General features: G+C 44.1%; 1 long non-coding RNA gene across 5 annotated transcripts in view; it reads left to right on the top strand.

Moving 5' to 3' along the window:
* LOC135049792 (uncharacterized) overlaps positions 1-9,821 on the top strand; it is a 113,860-nt gene extending 104,039 nt beyond the window's left edge. For 2 of the 5 annotated variants that reach the window (XR_010241473.1, XR_010241477.1), the window contains exon 7: positions 9,073-9,575. This is a non-coding gene — a long non-coding RNA (uncharacterized LOC135049792). The other 3 variants (XR_010241475.1, XR_010241476.1, XR_010241474.1) reach the window with 3 other exon arrangements.
* The last annotated feature ends 4,036 nt before the right edge of the window (positions 9,822-13,857 follow it).

Raw genomic sequence — 13,857 nt, 5'->3', positions numbered from 1 at the left:
GGCGCTGGGGGGGGGCGCCCTGGGAGGCAAATGAAAACCTTTAAAAAGGCTAAAAATACCTCACATATAGCCCCAGAGGCTATATGGAGATATTTACCCCTGCCTAAATGTACTAAATAGCGGGAGACGAGCCCGCCGAAAAAGGGGCGGGGCCTATCTCCTCAGCACACGGCGCCATTTTCTGTCACAGCTCCGCTGGTCAGGAAGGCTCCCAGGTCTCTCCCCTGCACTGCACTACAGAAACAGGGTATAACAGAGAGGGGGGGCAAAATAAATGGCAATATATTAATATAAAAGCAGCTATAAGGGAGCACTTAATCATAAGGCTATCCCTGTCATATATAGCGCTTTTTGGTGTGTGCTGGCAGACTCTCCCTCTGTCTCCCCAAAGGGCTAGTGGGTCCTGTCTTCGTATAGAGCATTCCCTGTGTGTCTGCTGTGTGTCGGTACGTGTGTGTCGACATGTATGAGGACGTTATTGGTGTGGAGGCGGAGCAATTGCCAAATATGAGGATGTCACCTCCTAGGGGGTCGACACCAGAATGGATGCCTTTATTTGTGGAATTACGGGATAGCGTCAACTCGCTTAAGCAGTCGTTTGCCGACATGAGGCGGCCGGACACTCAATTAGTGTCTGTCCAGGCGCCTCAAACACCGTCAGGGGCTGTAAAACGTCCCTTGCCTCAGTCGGTCGACACAGACCCAGACACAGGCACTGATTCCGGTGGTGAAGGTGACGAATCAACCGTATTTTCCAGTAGGGCCACACGTTATATGATTTTGGCAATAAAGGAGATGTTACATTTAGCTGATACTACAGGTACCACTAAACAGGGTATTATGTGGGGTGTGAAAAAACTACCAGTAGTTTTTACCGAATCAGAAGAATTAAATGACGTGTGTGATGAAGCGTGGGGTGCCCCGATAAAAAAAAAAAAAAAAAACTGCTAATTTCAAAGAAGTTATTGGCTTTATACCCTTTCCCGCCAGAGGTTAGGGAGCGCTGGGAAACACCTCCTAGGGTGGACAAAGCGCTAACACGCTTATCAAAACAAGTGGCGTTACCCTCTCCTGAGACGGACGCACTTAAAAATCCATCAGATAGGAGGATGGAAAATATCCAAAAAGGTATATACACACATGCAGGTGTTATACTACGACCAGCTATTGCGACTGCCTGGATGTGCAGTGCTGGGGTAGTTTGGTCAGAGTCCCTGATCAAAAATATTGATACCCTGGACAGGGACAATATTTTACTGTCGTTAGAACAAATAAAGGATGCATTTCTTTATATGCGTGATGCACAGAGAGATATCTGCACACTGGCATCACGGGTAAGTGCTATGTCCATTTCGGCCAGAAGAGCTTTATGGACACGACAGTGGACAGGCGATGCGTAGAGGAGTTATTTGAGGTCGGTCTATCGGATTTGGTGGCCACGGCTACGGCCGGGAAATCCACCTTTCTACCTCAAGTCACTCCCCAACAGAAAAAGGCACCGACCTTTCAACCGCAGCCCTTTCGTTCCTTTAAAAATAAGAGAGCAAAGGGCTATTCATATCTGCCACGAGGCAGAGGACGAGGGAAGAGACAGCAACAGGCAGCTCCTTCCCAGGAACAGAAGCCCTCCCCGGCTTCTACAAAAGCCTCAGCATGACGCTGGGGCTTTGCAAGCGGACTCGGGGGCGGTAGGCGGTCGTCTCAAAAATTACAGCGCGCAGTGGGCTCACTCGCAGGTAAATCCCTGGATCCTGCAGATAATATCTCAGGGGTACAGGTTGAAATTAGAGACAGAGCCACCTCGCCGTTTCCTGAAGTCTGCTTTACCAACGTCCCCCTCAGAAAGGGAGACGGTTTTGGAAGCCATTCACAAGCTGTATTCTCAGCAGGTGATAGTCAAGGTACCTCTTCTACAACAAGGGAAGGGGTATTATTCCACTCTATTTGTGGTACCGAAGCCGGATGGCTCGGTAAGGCCTATTCTAAATCTGAAGTCCTTGAACCTATACATAAAGAAGTTCAAGTTCAAGATGGAGTCACTCAGAGCAGTGATAGCGAACCTGGAAGAAGGGGACTTTATGGTATCCTTGGACATCAAGGATGCGTATCTCCACGTTCCAATTACCCCTCACACCAGGGGTACCTCAGGTTCGTTGTACAAAACTGTCACTATCAGTTTCAGACGCTGCCGTTTGGTTTGTCCACGGCACCTCGGGTCTTTACAAAGGTAATGGCCGAGATAATATTTCTTCTTCGAAGAAAAGGCGTATTAATTATCCCATACTTGGACGATCTCCTAATAAGGGCAAGGTCCAGAGAACAGCTAGAGATGGGTTTAGCACTATCTCAAGAGGTGCTAAAGCAGCACGGATGGATTCTGAATATTCCAAAATCCCAATTAATGCCGACAACTCGTCTGCTGTTCCTGGGGATGATTCTGGACACAGTTCAGAAAAAGGTTTTTCTTCCCGAAGAAAAAGCCAAGGAGTTATCTGACCTGGTCAGGAACCTCCTAAAACCAGGAAAGGTGTCTGTACATCAATGCACAAGAGTCCTGGGAAAAAATGGTAGCTTCTTACGAAGCAATCCCTTTCGGCAGATTCCATGCAAAGGGATCTGTTGGACAAATGGTCAGGGTCGCATCTTCAGATGCACCTGCGGATAACCCTGTCGCCAAGGACAAGGGTATCCCTTCTGTGGTGGTTGCAGGAGGCTCATCTATTGGAGGGCCGCAGATTCGGCATACAGGATTGGATCCTGGTGACCACGGATGCCAACCTGAGAGGCTGGGGAGCAGTCACACAGGGAAGAAATTTCCAGGGAGTGTGGTCGAGCCTGAAAAAGTCTCTTCACATAAGCATTCTGGAACTAAGAGCAATCTACAATGCTCTAAGCCAGGCGGAACCTCTGCTTCAAGGAAGACCGGTGTTGATCCAGTCGGACAACATCACGGCAGTCGCCCATGTAAACAGACAGGGCGGCACAAGAAGCAGGAGGGCAATGGCAGAAGCTGCCAGGATCCTTCGCTGGGCGGAGAATCACGTGATAGCACTGTCAGCAGTATTCATCCCGGGCGTGGACAACTGGGAAGCAGACTTCCTCAGCAGACACGACCTTCACCCGGGAGAGTGGGGACTTCATCCAGAAGTTTTCCACATGCTATTAAACCGTTGGGTAAAACCAATGGTGGACATGATGGCGTCTCGCCTCAACAAAACACTGGACAGGTATTGCGCCAGGTCAAGAGATCCGCAGGCAATAGCTGTGGACGCGCTGGTAACACCTTGGGTGTACCAGTCGGTATATGTGTTTCCTCCTCTGCCTCTCATACCAAAGGTATTGAGGATTATACGGCAAAGAGGAGTAAGACTAGTGGCTCCGGATTGGCCAAGAAGGACTTGGTACCCGGAACTTCAAGAGATGGTCACGGACGATCCGTGGCCTCTACTTCTGAGAAGGGACCTGCTTCAGCAGGGTCCTTGTCTTTTTCAAGACTTACCGCGGCTGCGTTTGACGGCATGGCGTTGAATGCCAGATCCTAAAAGGAAAAGGCATTCCAGAAGAAGTCATTCCTACCTTGATAAAGGCAAGGAAGGAAGTCACCGCGAAGCATTATCGCCGTATTTGGCGAAAATATGTTGCGTGGTGCGAGCAGCGGAGTGCTCCGATGGAGGAATTTCAACTGGGTCGTTTTCCTACATTTCCTGCAATCAGGATTGTCTATGGGTCTCAAATTGGGATCTATTAAGGTTCAAATTTCGGCCCTATCAATATTCTTCCACAAAGAATTGGCCTCAGTCCCTGAGGTCCAGATTTTTATCAAAGGAGTACTGCATATACAGCCTCCTGTGGTGCCTAAGGTGGCACCGTGGGATCTAAATGTAGTTTTAGATTTCCTCAAATCCAATTGGTTTGAACCACTAAAGAATGTGGATTTGAAATATCTCACATGGAAAGTGACTGTTACTGGCCCTGGCTTCGGCCGGGAGAGTATCTGAACTGGCGGCTTTGTCTTATAAAAGCCCTTATTTAATTTTCCATTCGACATAGGGCAGAGCTGCGGACGCGTCCGCATTTTCTCCCTAAGGTGGTATCAGCGTTTCACCTGAACCAGCCTATTGTAGTGCCTGCGGCTACAGACGACTTGAAGGACTCCAAGTTGTTGGACGTTGTCAGAGCCTTAAAAATATACATTTAAAGGACGGCTGGAGTCAGAAAATCTGACTCGCTGTTTATACTGTATGCACCCAACAAGTTGGGTGCACCTGCTTCTAAGCAGTCGATTGCTCGTTGGTTTTGTAACAAAATTCAACTTGTACATTCTGTGGCAGGCCTGCCACAGCCTAAATCTGTTAAGGCCCATTCCGCAAGGAAGGTGGGCTCATCTTGGGCGGCTGCCCGAGGGGTCTCGGCATTACAACTCTGCCGAGCAGCTACGTGGTCAGGGGAGAACACGTTTGTAAATTTTTACAAATTTGATACCCTGGCAAAGGAGGACCTGGAGTTCTCTCATTCGGTGCTGCAGAGTCATCCGCACTCTCCCGCCCGTTTGGGAGCTTTGGTATAATCCCCATGGTCCTTTCAGGAACCCCAGCATCCACTTAGGACGATAGAGAAAATAAGAATTTACTTACCGATAATTCTATTTCTCGGAGTCCGTAGTGGATGCTGGGCGCCCATCCCAAGTGCGGATTATCTGCAATACTTGTACATAGTTATTGTTAACTAATTCGGGTTATTGTTTAGGAAGCCATCTTTCAGAGGCTCCTCTGTTATCATACTGTTAACTGGGTTTAGATCACAAGTTGTACGGTGTGATTGGTGTGGCTGGTATGAGTCTTACCCGGGATTCAAAATCCTCCCTTATTGTGTACGCTCGTCCGGGCACAGTACCTAACTGGAGTCTGGAGGAGGGTCATAGGGGGAGGAGCCAGTACACACCACCTGACCTGTAAAAGCTTTACTTTTGTGCCCTGTCTCCTGCGGAGCCGCTATTCCCCATGGTCCTTTCAGGAACCCCAGCATCCACTACGGACTCCGAGAAATAGAATTATCGGTAAGTAAATTCTTATTTTTAAGATTCTTGTATTAATACATAATTAACCATCTCCTAATACATTACTTCACGAGTGAATACGGTGTTATTAAATGCAAAGCTAGCAATCACATTGTGTTACTGAGGATCAATATAATTTTTGTTATTCAAATTTCATTATACATTGGATTGTAACCTTTTGACGACTATACATCCTTTTATTCCATGATGCTAATAAAAGTTATATTTTATACTTAGATTTCTCCGTATTTGATTCATGTAATATCTACATTATCATTTAATAGTAAAGAGTGCGCCCACAAAAGAGTCTCTCTTTTCTCTTCACTGTTTTCGTTAACACTGTAAGGGTGCAAGGTGCCGTTTCCTGGGGTATATGGCAGCAAGCAGCAGCTGAGGAACAACACAAGTCCAGTTTCTGGTACAACTGGCCCCAGACAGTTTTATTGTACAGAAAATAAAACAAACACCAAAAGAAAATACCTTGCCTGTCCGGCACTAACTAAACACAAGATGTTCCTAACTGTCACTAAAACAAAAAAACACAGAGTTCTCCAGCAAACACTGTATAGCTCACTTGTATCAGGAAGCATGTTTCTCTCACAGAGATCCTGTAGTCTTCCCAGGCAGTCTACACACCCTAATCAGGCCAGCAGCTCTATAACACTCGTTACACAGCTGAAAGCCTGATTAGCCTTCTGTGAGGCCAAAGACCCGAACTGGGCCCAATGTCTGGAACCTTGCCCCATCTCTCTTTCAGGGCCCTTACCCAGCTTTTCCAACAAACTGAAAAGGTTCTAACAAAACAAAACATATTCCTAGAAGTTTTCATTTTTCTAATACATGTAAGACAAGAACCTGGGACAAACATACCTGCCCTCAAACACTATCCCAGTGTTCTTGTCACAATATATATATATATATATATATATATATATACATATATATACATACATATATATATATATATATATATATATATATATATATGCAACAAATCCTAGCATGCAGCGGCACTCAGGGACAGACTCATGGAAATTCAAAACAAACGGTGTTTATTCCATTCTGGTGCAAAGAAAGACCATCCCAGAATGGAATAAACACCGTTTGTTTTGAATTTCCATGAGTCTGTCCCTGAGTGCCGCTGCATGCTAGGATTTGTTGCATATACTACAGTTTCCAGAAGGCACCGGGGCTTCATTTACGGGGAAGGGTGAGTGCCCATCCGTTTTGGCATATATATATATATATATATATATATAATGCTCCAAATCAGCCATAAATGAAAACAACTGCTCCGGTATCCAAACTCAGGAAAACATATCGCTTCGAAGAAGAACGGCACTCAGAGTCTTAGTAGAATGTAAACGGGATGCAGTCAAGATCCCTCCGGATGGAATCCCGGCGGTCGAAATACCAACATCGGAATCCCGTCCGCCACAATCCCGACATATTCTCCCTCCGTGGGTATCCACGACACCCATAGAGGGAGAATAAGTTAGTGTGCCGAGCGTAGCGAGGCACCGTGCCCGCAGCGTGGCGTGTGCAGCGAGCCGGCAAGGGGCTGCGTTCCGCTCACCACCCCTGTTGGGATTGTGTGGTCGGGATTCCGGCGTCGGTATTTTGACTGCCGGGATCCCGTCTAGCGGGATTTAGTACTCATCCTATGTAAACATGCTATATTAAAACGGACCATTTTAATACAGCATGTTTACATTCTACTAAGACTCTGAGTGCTGTTCTTCTTTGGAGTGATATATATATATATATATATACACCCACGCATACATATATGTACGGAGGCAGGACAGCACTCACAGAGACTGGTAAACCATAGAAAATCAGCACAGGATGCTGTAGTCCGATCACGTGGTCTAAGCACGTGGTGCGCACGGCTTCCCCGGCTTCATTCTTTGTAAACACATCACGGCGCCGGAGCATAGGGTCCTCGGCTGGGGGATCAGGAGAGGCGGTGTAGTCAGCGCTGCTTTAGGTAGCAATTGGACTACTTTATGGAGGTCATTCCGAGTTGTTCGCTCGGTAAAAATCTTCGTATCGCAGCGATTTTCCGCTTAATGCGCATGCGCAATGTCCGCACTGCGACTGCGCCAAGTAAATTTGCTATGCACTTAGGAATTTTACTCACGGCTTTTTCATCGTTCTGGCGATCGTAATGTGATTGACAGGAAATGGGTGTTACTGGGCGGAAACAGGCCGTTTTATGGGCGTGTGGGAAAAAACGCTACCGTTTCCGGAAAAAACGCAGGAGTGGCCGGAGAAACGGGGGAGTGTCTGGGCGAACGCTGGGTGTGTTTGTGACGTCAAACCAGGAACGACAAGCACTGAAATGATCGCAGATGCCGAGTAAGGTTGAAGTTACTCAGAAACTGCTACGAGGTGTGTAATCGCAATATTGCGATTACTTCGTTCACAATTTTAAGATGCTAAGATTCACTCCCAGTAGGCGGCGGCTTAGCATGAGAAAATCTGCTAAAATCCGCTTGCGAGCGAACAACTCGGAATGACCTCCTATATTTCCACTGATGTTAGATTCATTCGTTCATGATGTAAAAAACTATACTAAGTCCCGCCCCTTTGGGGCTCTCATTGGTTGGGCACACTGTCACTCTGAATTGTTTTTGCACCAACTTTAATGGTGCATTATGGGTACAATGATCAATTATGGCCAGTTTGGCAACTAGATTAAGTATAGAATTGATGTATGCACTCTATGAGACTCACACTTATTAATAATATAATTCACCATAAATTAGGATTTTAAAATGATACTTATCCACGTGTTAACTACAAATAAATTTAGCACCAATCAAATGGGTAAGGAAATTATGTCATCAGTCTTCCCCTATATAAGTTTGAATCTAGTTCCCATGCTCCATTGCATGGATACTGGACCACTACTGATTGTCCTGTGGATGGTAAGGATCTCCCATATAACATCTTGAATAAGGCTCCGTTTAACTTACTTTGTCTATGTATGTTAATTTCCACTAAAGTGTATAGTGGCATATGTTTTAATATTTGTATTTTGCCCAATGTTATTTTCAATCACACTAATACTTTCACTATGCATAGCATCCCACTGTGTGGGCTAACAGTAACAATGCCTATTGGTTGAGCACTATATAATGGCTAATTCGGGGGTAATCTACAATTACTTTGGGTGTATCATACACATATACGCCAGGTGGATTAATTTGGTGGGATCGTGCATTTGTCTAGTCCCATTAAAATGGGTTCACTACGGCTGGCCGGCGGTCGGGCTCCCGGTGACCAGCATCCCGGCGCCGGGACCCGACCGCCGGCTTACCGACAGCGTGGCGAGCGCAAATGAGCCCCTTGTGGGCTCGCTGCGCTCGCCACGCTACGGGCACGGTGGCGCGCTACACTATTTTATTCTCCCTCTATGGGGGTCGTGGACCCCCACGAGGGAAAATAAGTGTCGGTATGCCGGCTGTCGGGCTCCCGGCGCCGGTATACTGAGCGCCGGGAGCCCGACCGCCGGCATACAGAAGACCACCCATTAAAATACCTATAGGTACCAACCGATATTATCTAATTGATTCTCCAGGTCCCTTATCCATATGAAATTATAAGGATATTTTGTCTGTATCCGTATTTTACATCTCTAGTTAACCCAGGAGGTACAGTATGTCATTGTGTTTTTATATGTTTTCATGGAAGCCACAGACAACGTATCTATTTAATCATAATAATTGATTAGTATTATAAATCACTGGAGATACTTATGGTATGTTTCCCGGCACTTTTGGATCTATTGCCAGGTTGCTTCAAACAGGGTGTAATAGTATTTGATAGTGACCCAAGGGATGATATATTATAATTCATCTTGATTAATTTAATATAATTAGTTTAATATATTTGGTACGAGGTCAATTTCCTAACAGAAGGCATAAGTGAGGGTTGTCCCTAAGAGCAGGCCCACCTTTTTGTCTCAATAAGGTCAGATATAAATTAACTATTGATAATTAATTTGTTAGGTCCACTGTTGCATGAATTTGCTGATCCCATCATTCATTTGAATGTCATACACATTGGAATCTCACTGAATAGTTGATCTACGAGGTATGTGATGTTCTTTTTTGATATACGAATCATGTATTAGTTCTTAATACATATGATCACAATATAAATTAAAAGTTAACTATACTCTAACTAGGCTGGATTGATGTTGCCACAATACGCCTTAGTGACGCTTTGAATTCTCCTTTTGAGCAATTCTGGTTAACCATCTAGGCTCATTCTATTTGATTGGCATTGTCATCCAAGGTATGTCCATGACCAATTATGTCACCTATGGATTTAAACTGTCGTTTCTCTATATCCATAATTATGTTGATTGTTTAATGATTATTCCTTGTTCCGTTGTATCATGTCTTGCATATTCCTGTTTTTTGTTCTTTTGACTGTTCTTTTCTTTATTTTAACCTTTATTATTTTATTGTTTGTAAAATTGTAATATATTGAAAAGTTGTCCCATAACTTTTTAGACACACCCCTGATGAAGTCTTGTTATTAGACGAAACGTATTGGGTTACCGTTTTGCTTTGATGTTATCTCCAAATATCGTATGAGGAAGAATAAAGATACAGCAGAAAGTTGCCTACATTCCTCTACATCCCATCAGTGGATCACCATAGGAGAAATTAACATCACAATGTCTATGTAAAATGATGGACACTTATCATGCTTTGTACTTTTAATAAATTCTATATGAAGGAACAGTTAATTTTTATGTTTAAAATCTGATCAATACTATTTGTGAAACCTTTTAGGGATTTTTAAATTCTAAAGATTGTACTAATACTTGGGCACCCATTTTCCTCTATTTCTTTTACCTCATATATATATAAAGTCCTTTGCATTGGGACGAAAACGCATCGGGAGTTACCCTGGACCCTCTTTTGATGGACAGACAAGCTTTTATATCTATTGTTTCTTGTACGTGTGATACCTGCTCGTTTTAAACCGTGGTTTAATTTATGTACTAAAGTAAATGTGAAGGGAGATATCCTGGACCCTATTTTTATGGACAGATAAGCTTCTATATCATTTGTTTCGTGTACGTGCGATACCTGCTCGGTTTAAACTGTGGATATATTTTATGTACTTAATTAAATGTGAAAAATTATCTTTCTACTACACTATTGTGGAGTGTGATATTCTGGGAGCATTTCCAATTAACACTCACTAAGTAGAAAAATGCTATAAGTACATATAGGTTTAAACGGTACACACTATTGGTTGTTTCTTTTTCTCTTTTGCATATTACTGTGATGATATTGGTCTGAGGACCGAAGATTCCTATCTGAGATAAGTGCTTGTCCCATTCTATTCACTAAATATCATTCTATGTCCCCCCCCCGTCATTTTCTAGGCATTATTAGGCGCTGATTACTTCTGTTTTTTACACATTCTAATCGCCATAATTTGTTATCAGCCGCCACCCACGTTTGTGAGGAATGCATGTGAAAATATTTTAATTATAAGAAAATATTTTAATATTTTACTACAGATTATATTTGATCCACATGAGAGCACACTTATACATTTGACGATATATATATATATGTATATATATATATATATATATGTGTGTATATATATATATATATATATATATATATACACCCACACATACATATATGTACGGAGGCAGGACAGCACTCACAGAGACTGGTAAACCATAGAAAATCAGCACAGGATGCTGTAGCTGTTTGTTAACGTTTCAGAGTCTAACGCTGAAATGTTGACAAATAGCTATAGCATCCTGTGCTGATTTTCTGTGGTTTACCAGTCTCTATGAGTGCCGTCATGCCTCCATACATATTATCTGATTCTGCGGTACTAGTAAGGAGTGCCATTCATCATTTGCATGCCTGACTAAGGTTTTAATTAAAAAAACGAAAAATTGCAGTAATTGGATGTGAGGATCCATTATTATATTGAAAATCCTGGAGTGCCACTCGAACTTTGATATGTCACGGGCATCTGTTATGCATGAGGAAGCACCTGGTATGCTGCATTAAGAGACTGTGAGTGCCGATTGCTGTTTGATTCTATATGTATATATATATATATATATATATATAGAGCAAACAGGAACAGCCCGGCACTCCACTCTGAATAATAGCAACTGCTGAGGTGCCTTCCCAGTGGGAGATACAAAAGTCCCAAGTAGATAGCAATAGTAGTATGGGCGGCACTCATGCAGACTCCACAGCGTGTGAAAGATAATTTACTTTATTAGGGCCAACATGTTTCGGGGACCTAACCCCGTCCTCAGGGCCAGACAAGCCACATACAACAAAAACATTACTTACATAGGGAGAACAAGACTAAACATTAATGCAGATCATACTCACCTGCTTCGCGGCGCAGCCGCCCGCCAGACCGTCCGGCCACACTTCCGCGTCGCCCTCCAGTGACGTCACGGTGCACCGCGTCACACAGGCGAGTATCCATGGTAACCAAACTAAGCCTCCGCTCGGTCACCTACGGAAAGGCAATTGGGGCAAAAAACAATCATTAGACAAACATACACTAATACAAAAAATGATAAAAACAATGGTATACATACAACTGATAAGAAACTGCAGCAACAACAACATGAGCCTGTGTGGGCATAAAATCTAATCATGCAGTATAAAAACAAGGGGGATACATAATGATATTCTCAAAGGGATAAATGACAGGGCCAATGTGGTAATTTAGAGGAAACACTGCAATCCCAGATTCTCATTGAGCCCCCCGGGTGACAGTGTTCCCAGTTTATAAATCCATCTGGACTCCTTTTGTAATAATGCCCTATCCCTATTCCCCCCCCCTTAGTGTGCAGGGAACATGATCTATAAGGATGGCTCTGATGCTAACTACCCTATGGCCCGTTAACATACAGTGCCGTGCAAAGGGTTGATCACTTTCTTTCTTTTCAAAGGCCTTTTTTATGGCACTCCTATGGAGAGCCATTCTCTCACGGAACTGCCTAATGGTCTTGCCGACGTATGCAAGACCACAGGGGCACGTGAGAAGATACACCACATGAGTCGTGGTGCATGTTAGCCGATGTTTGATGGGTATTTTACAACCCGTGGATGGATGATTAAAGGAAGTTCCTACTATCAAAGTGTTGCATGTCGCACATCCCAAACACCGGTAACATCCATTTTTGGCTCGTAAGACATGGGATTCCCTATTCTTAGCCATGTCAGTGATGTCTAATTTTACAATACGGTCACCAATATTCCTCCCTCTGGTATGGCTCGGCAACAAAGCTGTATTCGCCATAGAGGACAGGGCCCCCTCTGTCTGTATTATGGGCCACATCTGTTTGGCTTTTTTTGGGTTAACAAACATACCACCATGAGTAAACAAGTAGTAAAAAAAGCCAAACAGATGTGGCCCATAATACAGACAGATGGGGCCCTGTCCTCTATGGCGAATACAGCTTTGTTGCCGAGCCATACCAGAGGGAGGAATATTGGTAACCGTATTTGCACGGCACTGTATGTTAACGGGCCATAGGGTAGCTAGTATCAGAGCCATCCTTATAGATCATGTTCCCTGCACACTAAGGGGGGGGGGGGGGGAATAGGGATAGGGCATTATTACAAAAGGAGTCCAGATGGATTTATAAACTGGGAACACTGTCACCCGGGGGGCTCAATGAGAACCCGGGATTGCAGTGTTTCCTCTAAATTACTACATTGGCCCTGTCATGTATCCCTTTGAGAATATCATTATGTATCCCCCTTGTTTTTATACTGCATGATTAGATTTTATGCCCACACAGGCTCATGTTGTTGTTGCTGCAGTTTCTTATCAGTTGTATGTATACCATTGTTTTTATCATTTTTTGTATTAGTGTATGTTTGTCTAATGATTGTTTTTTGCCCCAATTGCCTTTCCGTAGGTGACCGAGCAGAGGCTTAGTTTGGTTACCATGGATACTCGCCTGCGACGCGGCGCACCGTGACGTCACTGGAGGGCGACGCGGAAGTGTGGCCGGACGGTCTGGTGGGCGGCTGCGCCACGAAGCAGGTGAGTATGATCTGCATTAATGTTTAGTCTTGTTCTCCCTATATAAGTAATGTTTTTGTTGTATGTGGCTTGTCTGGCCCTGAGGACGGGGTTAGGTCCCCGAAACATGTTGGCCCTAATAAAGTAAATTATCTTTCACACGCTGTGGAGTCTGCATGAGTGCCGCCCATACTACTATTGCTATATATATATATATATATATATATATATATAAAACAGTCGTTTAGAATCCCAGCGGTCAGGATTCCGGCGCTGGGATTGTGATCCTATTTGAGATGCCAGCACTGCCATTCCAAGCAATGTCTGGATTCCAGCGTCGGTATTTCCAACGGTCCCAATGGTCAGGATCCCGTAAAAGTGTATCGCTGTGATGACTTTTTAAAATTGTGAAGAATGCAGGCTCACATTTTAGACATCTTTGTGAGAATATCATAGTAAGGGACCTTTGTGTTTTTCGGCAGTTTTATAAAAGATATTTATGCTTACAATAGGCCTTCAACCTATTCATTAAGTTGGCACCATCGACAGTAGTCATTGATATATTGGCCCCTTACACGTTTTTATTAACATACGACATATTAATATTACGGAGCCTAATACACAATCCTGACTAGCGGGGAAATACCGTACATGACACCCATAGAGGGAGAATAAATCCTGCCCACAGTGTGGCGAGTGCAGTGAGCCTGCAAGGGGCTTGCTAGCTCTCGGCTGCTGCCAGCATA

This window comes from Pseudophryne corroboree, chromosome 2 (assembly GCF_028390025.1).
Source record: "Pseudophryne corroboree isolate aPseCor3 chromosome 2, aPseCor3.hap2, whole genome shotgun sequence".
NCBI classification, from domain to species: domain Eukaryota; kingdom Metazoa; phylum Chordata; class Amphibia; order Anura; family Myobatrachidae; genus Pseudophryne; species Pseudophryne corroboree.
The sequence above is the reverse complement of the archived record's forward strand: the minus strand, read 5'-3'. Positions and strand labels throughout refer to the sequence as shown.